General features: G+C 42.8%; 1 non-coding gene across 1 annotated transcript; it reads left to right on the forward strand.

Moving 5' to 3' along the window:
• Window positions 1–3302: 3302 nt before the first annotated feature.
• Window positions 3303–3409, forward strand: LOC141624914 (small nucleolar RNA R71). The gene has a single exon (XR_012534721.1). It is a non-coding gene; the product is annotated as a small nucleolar RNA R71 (small nucleolar RNA).
• The last annotated feature ends 8355 nt before the right edge of the window (window positions 3410–11764 follow it).

The raw sequence follows: 11764 nt of genomic DNA on the forward strand, positions 1-11764 counted from the left end.
GACCTTGTTGTTGAACTTCCAAGTTTGCATTAGAAACCACCATAGCCATTGAAGCTTTCCTTGCTTGAAGGCTTTGTTGCCTTTTCGAAAGTGTCTTTGCTTTGAGTGCCTTTGTTGCTCCTTTTGTTCTTGCCATTGTTGATTACACCAAGAAAAGATTGAAAATCTTCAATTTCTAATTATACCCAAATCGATTTAAGATGAAAGGATTTTGCTTTGTATTTCAAAAATCGACTCAAAGGTTGAAGATTTTGGTGCTTGAATCAATTATTGTTGCAAAAGGAGTGATTAATTGCTGTTGTAAAGAAGTTTGAATTTGATTTTGTGGAATTTGGTTGAGGAATTCTTGTTTTTGGTGATGGAGAGGATGAGGGTTTTGGGGTTTTGGGGTTTATGGGTAGTGTTTGAATGTTTGAATGAATGAAATGAATGTGGGAAGGGGTATTAAAACACCCGAAAAATTCAAAACAGCAGGGGAAAGACGAGCGGATTCCCGTCGGGACGCTCGGATTCTGCTCAAATGGGCTTCAGGAAAACTCGCCTTAAGACGAGCGTCTTTCAGAGAAGACGAGCGGATTCTCTTATGTAGGACGAGCGGCTTTCCTCAAAGGCGAGCGGATTCTCTTACAGGAACTTTGCTTAATGTGCACTGGCAGAAAGACAAGCGTCTTCCTACAAAGACGAGCGGCCAGTTTCAGACGAGCGTCTTCTCAGCTAGGACGCTCGTATTCTCTTAAAGACCAAATTTTTTTATTTTTGCAGCTCAAAGAGACGAACGGATTCCTCCACAGACGCTCGGATTCCTATAAGATGAGCGGATTACCCTTAAGCCGCTCGGATTCCTCCTGGTCTACCCGGATTCAGGTCCATCCGTGCACTTGCATAGCCCGTGTCATTTTCATTCTTCAAATCCCGTGTTCTTCATTGTAGGGGCACTACAAAGGCATGAATAGCCTAGGCAATTGCTATCCCCACACTAAGTTAAAGCACTACACATCAATAAAATCATTAGTCCCTCCCTCACTTCTCTCAAAAATGATGAATATCTTGATCAAGGCATAAAAATCCAAAAATGACAAAAAATGCAATGTAAGAATTAAAATGCAAGTTAGGGAGTTAGAAATATTTATAAATGGTGGTTTGGAGAGGACTCCACCAAACTCTCATCCTTAGTGAGATGTCATGGGGGCATGGCCAAGGTGTTATTGATGTTACTCAACACCTTGAAGAAGTAGTCAAAAGCTTGTTCATTATCATGATAAAGATCCTCAATAGATCTTTGCACTTGTTGTCCTTCATGTTGGTCTTGATCGATAACATTACCAATATAGGGATTGAAAATCCCTTCAAACTCATCATCCCAAAGACCGTAAACTTCGTCTACTTGATCATTAAATATCTGTTGAGTTGATAGAGACAACTCTCCTCCTTTCTTAATTTGGCCAATGAGGCCACCCTCTTCACTTGTCATGGGTGAGCTTTTCAAGCTCTCTTTGTTGCTATCCTCCTGCTCTTTTGATGGAGCATCATCAACTTTCTTTTTCCATTGGAATTCCGACTTCTTCCTATCATCCTTCTGGCTATAATGATCAACCATAAAACATGGTTCATGCAAACGGGGAGCTCTCATGGTCTTGTCAAGATTGAAAGTTATGCTCTCATCTCCTACCTCTAGAGTGAGCTCTCCATGCTTCACGTCTATCACCGCACCCGCGGTGTGCAAGAAAGGTCTACCTAGAATGATTGGAATATTGGAGTCTTCTTCCATGTTAACAATGACAAAGTCCACCGGGATGAAAAATTTCCCAACTCTTACGGGAACATCTTCCCATATCCCTAATGGTGTCTTCGTCGATCTATCGGCCATTTGGAGTGTGATGTTGGTACATTTAAGCTCTCCCATCCCTAACCTTTTACTTACCGAATACGGCATAACACTCACACTAGCCCCTAGATCACATAGGGCTTTGTTGATCGTTGTGTCGCCAATAGTACACGGTATTGAGAAGCTTCCCGGATCTTTAAGTTTCGAAGGTGAACTCCCTTGAAGGATCGCACTACTCACCTTAGTGAAGGCGATATTTTCAAGCTTCCGGATCGACTTCTTTTTCATAAGGATGTCCTTCATGTACTTTGCATAGGCCAGCACGTGATTGATTAATTCCGTGAAAGGAATCGAGACTTCCAAATTCTTCACAATTTCCATAAATTTTCCAAGTTGGTCATCAAATTTGGGCTTAGCTTGACGACTTGGAAAAGGAAGTCTAATCACAATGGGTTCCTTCTCCTTGGCCTTGTCTTCATTTCTCTTTGAAAATTCTTCTTTTGATGGTTCTCCATCCTTGCAGTTTTGCACAACTTCTTCTTTGTCACTAGCTTCCACAACTTCATCCTCAACTCGCTTCTTTGGTGCTTCATACCTCGTACCACTCCTCAAATGGATGGCACTAACCGTTTCATGTCTCGGGGGATTACTTTGAGGTGGTAATTGCCCCTTTTGTCTTTGTGAGCTTGAAGATGCTAGTTGAGTCAATTGGGTTTCCAACATTTTGGTGTGGGCTAGGATGTTGTTGATGGTGATTTCCTTTGCTTGACTATCCTTTTGCATTTGAGTAAAACACTCTTGTTGATTCTTTTGCATTTGGAGGACCGCTTTTTGGACATCAAAACCTTGGTCATTTTGTTGATTGTATGGAGTTTGATTTTGGTAACCTTGGTTTTGGTTGAAAAAGGGTCTTTGATTTTGGTTTCTCATGGGAGGTGGGGTGTATGTTGGTTGAGGGTTTTCAACATTTTGGCTTTTGTATGAGAGATTTGGGTGGAATTTGGTTTTTTCATTGTAATAATTTGAATAAGGGGTACCACTCTTGTATGCTTGAAAAGCATTCACTTGTTCATTCGTTCCCCTACATTCACTTTGGTCATGTCCCAAAGTTCCACAATTCTCACATATCCCACTTGGGATTGATGAAGATGCCGTCATGGCATTAACATGATGCTTTGGTGATTTTGAGGCTTCTTCAAGTCTAGCCATAGCTTTTTCGAACTTCAAATTGATGGTATCAATGTGAGCACTAAGTTGAGCACCCAATTGAGTAATAGAGTCCACTTCATGCTTTTCTCCTCTAGTAGCCTTGCGAGGTCTACTATATTGTGAATTATGGACCGCCATTTCCTCATTCTTGTTCCAAGTTTTATTATCGTCAACTTCGGTGAACATACCATTTGATCCCATGTTGAGAATGTTTCTTGAGTCTTCATAAAGACCATTCCAAAATTGTTGTACCAAGAACCACTCGCTAAGTCCATGATGAGGACATGAGCGACAAATTCCCTTGAACCGCTCCCAAGCTTCATACAAAGATTCTTCATCTCTTTGCTTAAAGCCCGTAATTTGAGCTCTTAGCATGTTAGTCTTTTCCGGTGGGTAGAACTTTTTGTAGAAAGCTAGAGCAAATTTCTTCCAAGAGTCAATTCCGAGAGTAGCCTTATCAAGGCCTTTCAACCATTGTTTTGCGGTGCCAATTAGAGAAGAAGGAAATAAGACCCATCGAATTTGGTCTTGAGTTACACCGGTTTGAGAAATCGCATCACAATAGTCACAAAAAGTCTCCATGTGAGAGTGAGGGTCTTCACTAGGCATCCCCCCAAATTGGCTTCTTTCGACTAATTGGATAAATGCGGATTTGGCAATGAAATTTCCGGTTAAGTGTTGTGGTGTGGGAGTACAATTGGGTAGGTTCTCCTTGGTTGGTACGGAATGTGATGAAAATTTAGGCATTGTGGGTTGATTTTGTGTTTGATTTTGTGTTAGGTTCTCCTCACCTTCTCTTGCAAAAGGGTTGACGAACTCAATAGTGTTTGGTTGAATAACTACAACCTCACCAATACCTCTCAAAGTTCCTCTAGCAAGTCTTCTATTGTTTGTCAAGGTCCTTTCAATTTCGTGATCAAAGGGTAACCAGTTACCTTGTGATCTTCTAGACATGCAAAATATCAAACAACTTGAAAATAATTAGAATAAACCTTGAGGAGTTTTACTTCCCCAAGGCAAAGAAAGACACAACTAATAACAATCTAAGAAAATCTAAATCAAGTTACCACCGTCCCCGGCAACGGCGCCATGTTTGGCCGGACTCACTTGGAGGTTTAGTTTTCGGTACTTGTCGTTAGGAGCACCTAGACCAAAACAATATTTATAACTTCACAAACAACTCTACTATTAGTAAAGAGGCAAGTAAAGGTCGGATCCCAATGGACAGGTATTGAAGTAAGATTTTCAATTGTAAGTAGCGGTGTCTAGGGGTGTCACAATTTGGAGTTGGAATAGAAGATCACTAAACTAAATAGCAATGAAAGTAAACAAGCAAGATGATTAAAAAGGGGTGTAAACAACTGATAAAAGGCACTAGGGTGTCATGGGGTCATAGGGGATTCATGGGAATTGATCATACAAACATATTCTCAAATTATAAGCAAGCAATTATTGTTGTGATGGATCGAGTTGGTTTATATCTTACAATCCCAGAAAGTTTGGGTCCCCGGAGCCGAATCGATTAGATTGTACAACACCTACAAGTCGACTTAATCTTCCCTACTCAACTATATGCATGGTCTAATGAGACTCGAGTTTGTTTATGTCTTACAAGTCTCATTGAAAAGGTAAGTGATGGGTAAAAAATGCAAGGATTCATAGGCTCGCATTTCATCAAACATAACATGTGCATAAGTTGAGATCACAACAAGCAAGCAAATAAACTATGAAAACATATTAAATTAAGCATGAATCATTCCCCATGTTGGTTTCCCCTAATTACCCATTAACCATAGTTAAGGAAACTACTCACTCATTATCATGTTGAACATGCTAGCAAGGTTGTCAATCATACCAACAAAGTAAAACATGATGAATAAATGAAGATGATTAACAATAATTAAAAAGGGATTAAGAGAATTATACCTACTAATGATTCCAATAATAAAGCAAAGAATAATAGAAGTACTTGATGATTGATTGTAACACCCCCATACTCCAAGTGCCTTACCAGGACCACTCAGGTATGAAGACATTACCATCTTGGTTATCCGAGGCAATGATAATTAAACAACAATGAAGAAACAACGTTTAATATAAATAGTTTAACGAATAGTTACAATCCTCAAAACCAAACCAAAAGTACGATACATGATTCCAAACTTACTGTTCCAACTGAAATGTAAATAAACTAAAGGCTACAGCGGAAGACTCCTATCATCATGTCGTGGCATCCCAGCTATCCCAGTACTCATCTCAATACCTGCTCAATATCTGCTCACCATCCCCGAATGGATCACCGCAGTTTACAAAACAACACCGGGTCGATTACTAATCACACAATCAATATGTATAACGACAATATGATAAATGAGACAGATTTTAACGTACACACACACACACAACCAACCAATTCCCATCATCTCAATACCGACCGTCCACCGGACCAGCCCCCGCCATGGGGGACCGCACCGTACCCACCAAATCCCCGCTCCACATAGTGAGCGATAACCCTGTCCATTAATGTGCACATCCCTTCTGTGGCGGGTTCCACAGAAGGCGAAACTAGGGCGTGAAGCCACTCCCGCAAGTGACCCCACTCAGCCGAGGCCACGCCTCACGAACCATCAACAACGATCACAACCACAATCACAAAACAACTATTATATCAAACAACCAAATACAATACATCAATCAACATCCCATTATGGGACTAATACTGAGTAGGAAATCCTACCGGGTATGCACACAATCGACGGTCTCTCTTCTTTGAGTCAAAAAGCCTCTTCTATGAACCCTCCTCCTATCATACAACACATATAGGCTACCAATCACATACTACACATAAAAACCCCCAATCTCTAAATTAGGGTTTAACCAAATCAAAGGAAAAACAATAAAAAGGGTACATAGATCTTACCCTCGACGCAAGGAACCCAACGATATAAACAACGACAAGAACTGACCGTCTGAACTCCGGGAATTGCTAAGAATGCGATTAGGAAGATGAACTTGTTGCTTTCTCTCTTAAACAGGAATTTAGGTTTTGTAAAAGTGGTTTAGAATAATAACGACGGAACTTAAATACCTTAATCGCATAATTAACAAAACCCGAGAAAACTCCCCGTAAAAATGACACTCGATCGAGTACCCAAGGTACTCGATCGAGTACCCCTTACTCGATCGAGTGCCCCACTACTCGATCGAGTACCCAACAGTCGAAACTATTTTATTTCGCAACTTACCCTTACTCGACAGAGTAAGGGCTACTCGATAGAGTACCCCAAGACTTATAAATACGGAGTATTACGGTCTTCCCTCCTTAAAAGGAACTTCGTCCCCGGAGTTCAAACCACTACTAAACAAAGGTACTCCCATAACATTCCCGACTCAAAAACCAAAACAAAATTCAACATAAAACATGATACTAACCCAACTCATCCCGACAAACATCCCGACACAACATATAAAAGGGGTATAAAACTCTTAAAAACTGCTCGCGATCATCTCCTACCCCCTAAAAGAAACAAGGTTACGTCCCCGTAACCATACATACCTGATCAAAAAGGAAAGGGTAACGCTCTTTCATAGCTTCCTCTGGCTCCCATGTAGCTTCATCGGTCTCGTGGTTAGACCACAGGATCTTAAGCAAAACTGTCTCACCACTCCTAGTCTTTCTAACCTTTCGGTCTAGAATCTGCTTAGGCACCTCAAGATAAGATAAGGACTCATCTAGCTCTAAGCTCTCTGCCTCCAACACATGTGACGGGTCACTCACATACTTCCGCAGCTGCGATACATGAAACACATTATGCACTCTCTCTAACGCAGCTGGTAAAGCCAGACGATAAGCAACTTCCCCAACTCGCTCTAAGATCTCATAAGGCCCTATAAACTTCTGGCTTAACTTGCCTTTCTTCCCAAATCTCATAACCCCATGCATAGGAGACACTTTCAAAAGAACCTTATCCCCAACTTGAAACTCTATGTCCCGACGATGTAGATCCGCATAACTCTTTTGTCGATCCTGGGCTGCTCTCATCCGTTCCCTGATTATCTTAATCTGTTCCACCATCTCATGCACCATCTCTGGTCCTAAAACCACTGCCTCAGCACTATCGTCCCAACAGATTGGACTCCTACATCTCCTCCCATACAAAGCCTCAAACGGTGCCATACCTATACTGGTGTGATAGCTGTTATTGTAAGAGAATTCTATCAAGTCCAACCTCTGCTCCCAGCTACCACCAAAATCCATCACACAAGCTCGCAACATATCCTCAAGAGTCTTGATTGTTCTCTCAGTCTGCCCGTCTGTCGCAGGATGAAATGTTGTACTCATCTTCAAGGTTGTTCCCAACGATTCCTGCAACTCCTTCCAAAACCTCGATATAAACCTCGCATCTCTGTCAGACACTATGTCCTTAGGGACTCCATGTAACTTAAGCACGTTCTTTCGATAGGCCATAGCCAATTGTGCCTTAGTCCATGTATCTTTCATTGGAACAAAGTGAGCTGACTTGGTCAGACGATCCACTATCACCCAAATTATGTTGTTACCTTGTTGACTCTTCGGCAAACCCACAATGAAATCCATGGAAATGGATTCCCACATCCACTCAGGCACCTCTAAAGACTGAATCTTACCTTGTGGTCGTCGCTGTTCCCCTTTAACTCTCTAGCATGTCAAACAACGGGACACAAACTCAGCTGTCTCTTTCTTCATCCCAGGCCACCAAAACGTTTTCTTCAAATCCTTGTCTAGCTTGTCTCCACCCGGATGAACTGAATATGGTGTGCAATGTGCCTCTGTCATGATAGTCTTTTTCAACTCCTCATCATTAGGAACACACCACCTACCATCAAACCTCAAACTACCATCTCTATGAATAGAAAACCGGACACTTTGTCCCTTTCTCTACTCCACTCTCCACTCCACTATCTTAGGATCCAAAGCCTCGCTTATCCCGAATATCATCATAAAACTCCGGATGTCTTTGTCATATCACCCATGGCATCTCCTTTCCGCATCATATGTATCCCAAAACTCGCTACCTCATCCCTCAGCCTCATCAAAGATAGAGTTGTACACAGGGAATGTACACTCTTCCTACTCAAAGCATCAGCTACAACATTGGCTTTCCCTTCATGGTAGATGATTTCCATGTCATAATCGCCAATCAGCTCCATCCACCTCCTATGTCTCATGTTCAACTCCTTCTGCGTGAAGATGTACTTGAGACTCTTGTGATCGGAAAATACCTTAAAGATTGCTCCATAAAGGTAATGTCTCCAAATCTTGAGAGTAAACACCACCGCACCCAACTCCGGATCATGAGTAGGGTAGTTCTCCTCATAAGGCTTCAATTGCCTAGAAGCATAGGCAATCACTTTGCCATTCTCGCATCAACACATATCCCACCCATTCTTCGAGGCATCTGTATAAACCTCAAAGTTCTCGCTCCCTTCAGGCAATGCTAAGACAGGAGCTGTGGTCAAACGCTCCTTTAATGTTTGGAACGCCGCCTCACAACTCTCATCCCAACGAAACCTGTTCTCTTTCCTCATCAACGCTGTCATCGGTCTAGCTATCTTGGAGAAATCTTTCACGAACCGTCTGTAGTATCCAGCTAAACCCAAGAAACTCCTAACCTCAGCAACATTCTTCGGTGCTTCCCACTTTGTCACTGCCTCAATCTTCGCCGGATCCACAGCTACCCCATCTTTAGAGATTACATGCCCCAGAAAAGCAACTTTCTCTAACCAGAACTCACACTTGGACAGTTTAGCATACAACTCATGATCTCTCAAAGTTTGCAACACGATCCTCAGATGCTCCTCATGCTCCTCCTTAGTCTTAGAGTAGACTAAGATATCATCGATAAACACCACTACAAACTGGTCCAAGAACTGTCTGAACATTCTGTTCATCAAATCCATGAACATTGCCGGCGCATTAGACAACCCAAACGGCATCACCACATACTCATAATGGCCATACCTCGACGTGAAAGCTGTCTTTGGTATGTCCACCTCTCTAATCTTCACCTGATGGTACCCCGACCTCAAATCAATCTTAGAAAAGACTGTTGCACCACCACTCAACCGATCAAACAGTCATCTATCCTTGGCAAAGGATACTTGTTCTTTATCGTCACACGGTTCAGCTCCCTGTAATCTATGCACAACCTTAAACTCCCATCTTTCTTCTTCACGAAAAGAACTGGTGCTCCCCACGGCGATACACTTGGTCTAATGTATCCCTTCTCTATCAGATCGTCTAACTGCTTCCTAAGCTCCTCCATCTCCTTAGGACCCATACGGTACGGTGCCTTAGAGATTGGCCCCGTCTCTGGCTTCAACTCAACAGTGAAGTCTATCTCCCTCTTCGGTGGTAACCCCGGAATCTCCTCTGGAAAAACATCTGCAAACTCCCCCACCACTGGTATCTCATCAACTGTCGGACTCTCTATCCGATCATCTCTCACATGGCACAAGATCAGAGGACATCCCTTCCTCAGATAAGTCTTCAAGGTGACAGCTGCAATCAACTTAACTTTGGGTTTGACTAGAAACCCACGATAAGACACACTAACACCCTTAGGACCTCTTAAAGACACTTTCTTTTGATGACAGTCTATCTTAACTTTATACTTTCCTAACCAATCCATCCCAACTATCATCTCAAAACCGTTAAAAGGAAACTCTAGCAAGTCTACAGGGAAATCAACTTGCCCAACTATCAAAGATACATCTCTGAACAATCTCCCACACGATACAGACTCACCCGAAGGTATGAAAACTTGCTCACTAACAGACTCATATACTCTCAAACCCAACTGTTTAACATGACTCGAAGACACAAACGATTGAGAAGCCCCCGAATCAAACAAAACGAATGTAGGAATACCATTAACAAGGAATGTACCAGTGATAACGTGCGCATCTTCCTCAGCTGCTTTTCTTCTCCATCATGAATAACTTGCCATCGGTCTTCCGCCCACCTCCCCGGACAAGATCGGGTGAGGTGGTCGGCTTAGCACCCGACCCTTGATTGTTGTTGTTGTTCGCTGGTGGTTTCGATAAGAATTACCGCCGTTGCGGTTGCCTCCACTCTGGTAACTCGACTTCCCGGTTTGGCCATGATCCAGGTAGGTCTGTTGCTCGCAAAACTCTGCGCAGGTCTCTAGAAAGATCCCGGTGCACTTGTGCACTCATGTCTCTTGTGGCCTACACCACCACAGCTATAGCAGGTAACTCCCCAACTATTACTCACACTTCCACGGCCACGCCCAAAGGAAGCCCCAGCACTAAACCCAGACCCAGAAGAAAATCCCTTAGACTGATTGTGGTTGCCTTTCTTGTGATTCGATTGGCCACCACCCTCGCTCTCAGACTTCCTCTTCTCACCACCTAACCTCTCCTGAGCCATCTCCACCAACCTCTCTCGCTCTCCCCCACCCCTCTCATAAGCTTCCTTAACATCAGTAAGGATCCCCACGGGTAACTTATCCATAATCTTAGGGGTCAACCCCTCTCAAACCTCAATGCCGATTCTCCTCACTCAAACCCATATCCTCAAAGATACCTAGATTTCTCATTGAACAGCCTATAGTACTCAAATACGGACATCTCAAAGCAGTCATCTTAAAACCATCAAACTCTTCTCTCATCTTACTCCTCACATGTTCCGGTACAAACTCCTTCCTCACAGCCCTACGAAACTCCTCCCAAGGTATAGCAGGTAAGCCCTGGTTTGTATATATCTCCTTAGCACTCACCTTCACCGAATCCCACCACTTGCCTGCCTCCCTCGGATAGAACGCAGATCGCTCCACTCTCATCTCATCAGGACAATGAACCAAGTCTAATATGTTCTCCATCTCTCTCAGCCAACTATCAAGAAGATTAGGCTCCCCAACTCCCTTGTATTCTTTCGGGTTAAACCTCGCAATATAGAGGCTGATTTTTGAATGATCAACCTCCTTCTCCTTATCCTTATTCTTGTCCTCATTCACTTTCTTTAGGGTCTCGGTAAGAGCATCCTGGTGCTCTAACATCTTAACGATGTCATCCACGGTCATAAGCTCAACTCTAGCATACAAGCGCTTCTCTTGGGCGGCATCTTGAAACTATACATATATAAGAAAGGGTAGATATGAACATACGTACTAAACTTCAAAACACGAAGACACGACCCCCAGAACCTACTCGATCGAGTTCCCAGACCCACTCGATCGAGTAACGGGCTACTCGATCGAGTGCCCAACATACTCGATCGAGTACCCAAACATCGGACCCCTAACAGACCTTCTGATCTCTTGCCTACTCGATCGAGTATCTAGGCTACTCGATCGAGTGACCCCCTACTCGATCGAGTACCCCTAGTTACTCGATCGAGTACCCAAAAACGCGATTCTGGACTCAAAATCGTTAAAAACCCACCCGATCGAGTCAGTCCCACTCGATCGAGTCATGCTAATACATAAAAGCTTCCCGCATGTTACGTCATATGCTAACATGCTAAACTTATAAACCACATTATATCATAATACACATGCTACGCATCTTTTCTACCATCTACGAGATCATTTCATCATGTTATTAAATGCCACATTATAAATCATCCAACATGTTATCATCTCATCAACAAATTCCCACATATCACCATTTTCTTTCACATGCTCAACTTTCTACTTCAACACCCAACAATTAACACATTTCATCACA

Source organism: Silene latifolia, chromosome 1, assembly GCF_048544455.1.
Source record: "Silene latifolia isolate original U9 population chromosome 1, ASM4854445v1, whole genome shotgun sequence".
NCBI lineage: Eukaryota > Viridiplantae > Streptophyta > Magnoliopsida > Caryophyllales > Caryophyllaceae > Silene > Silene latifolia.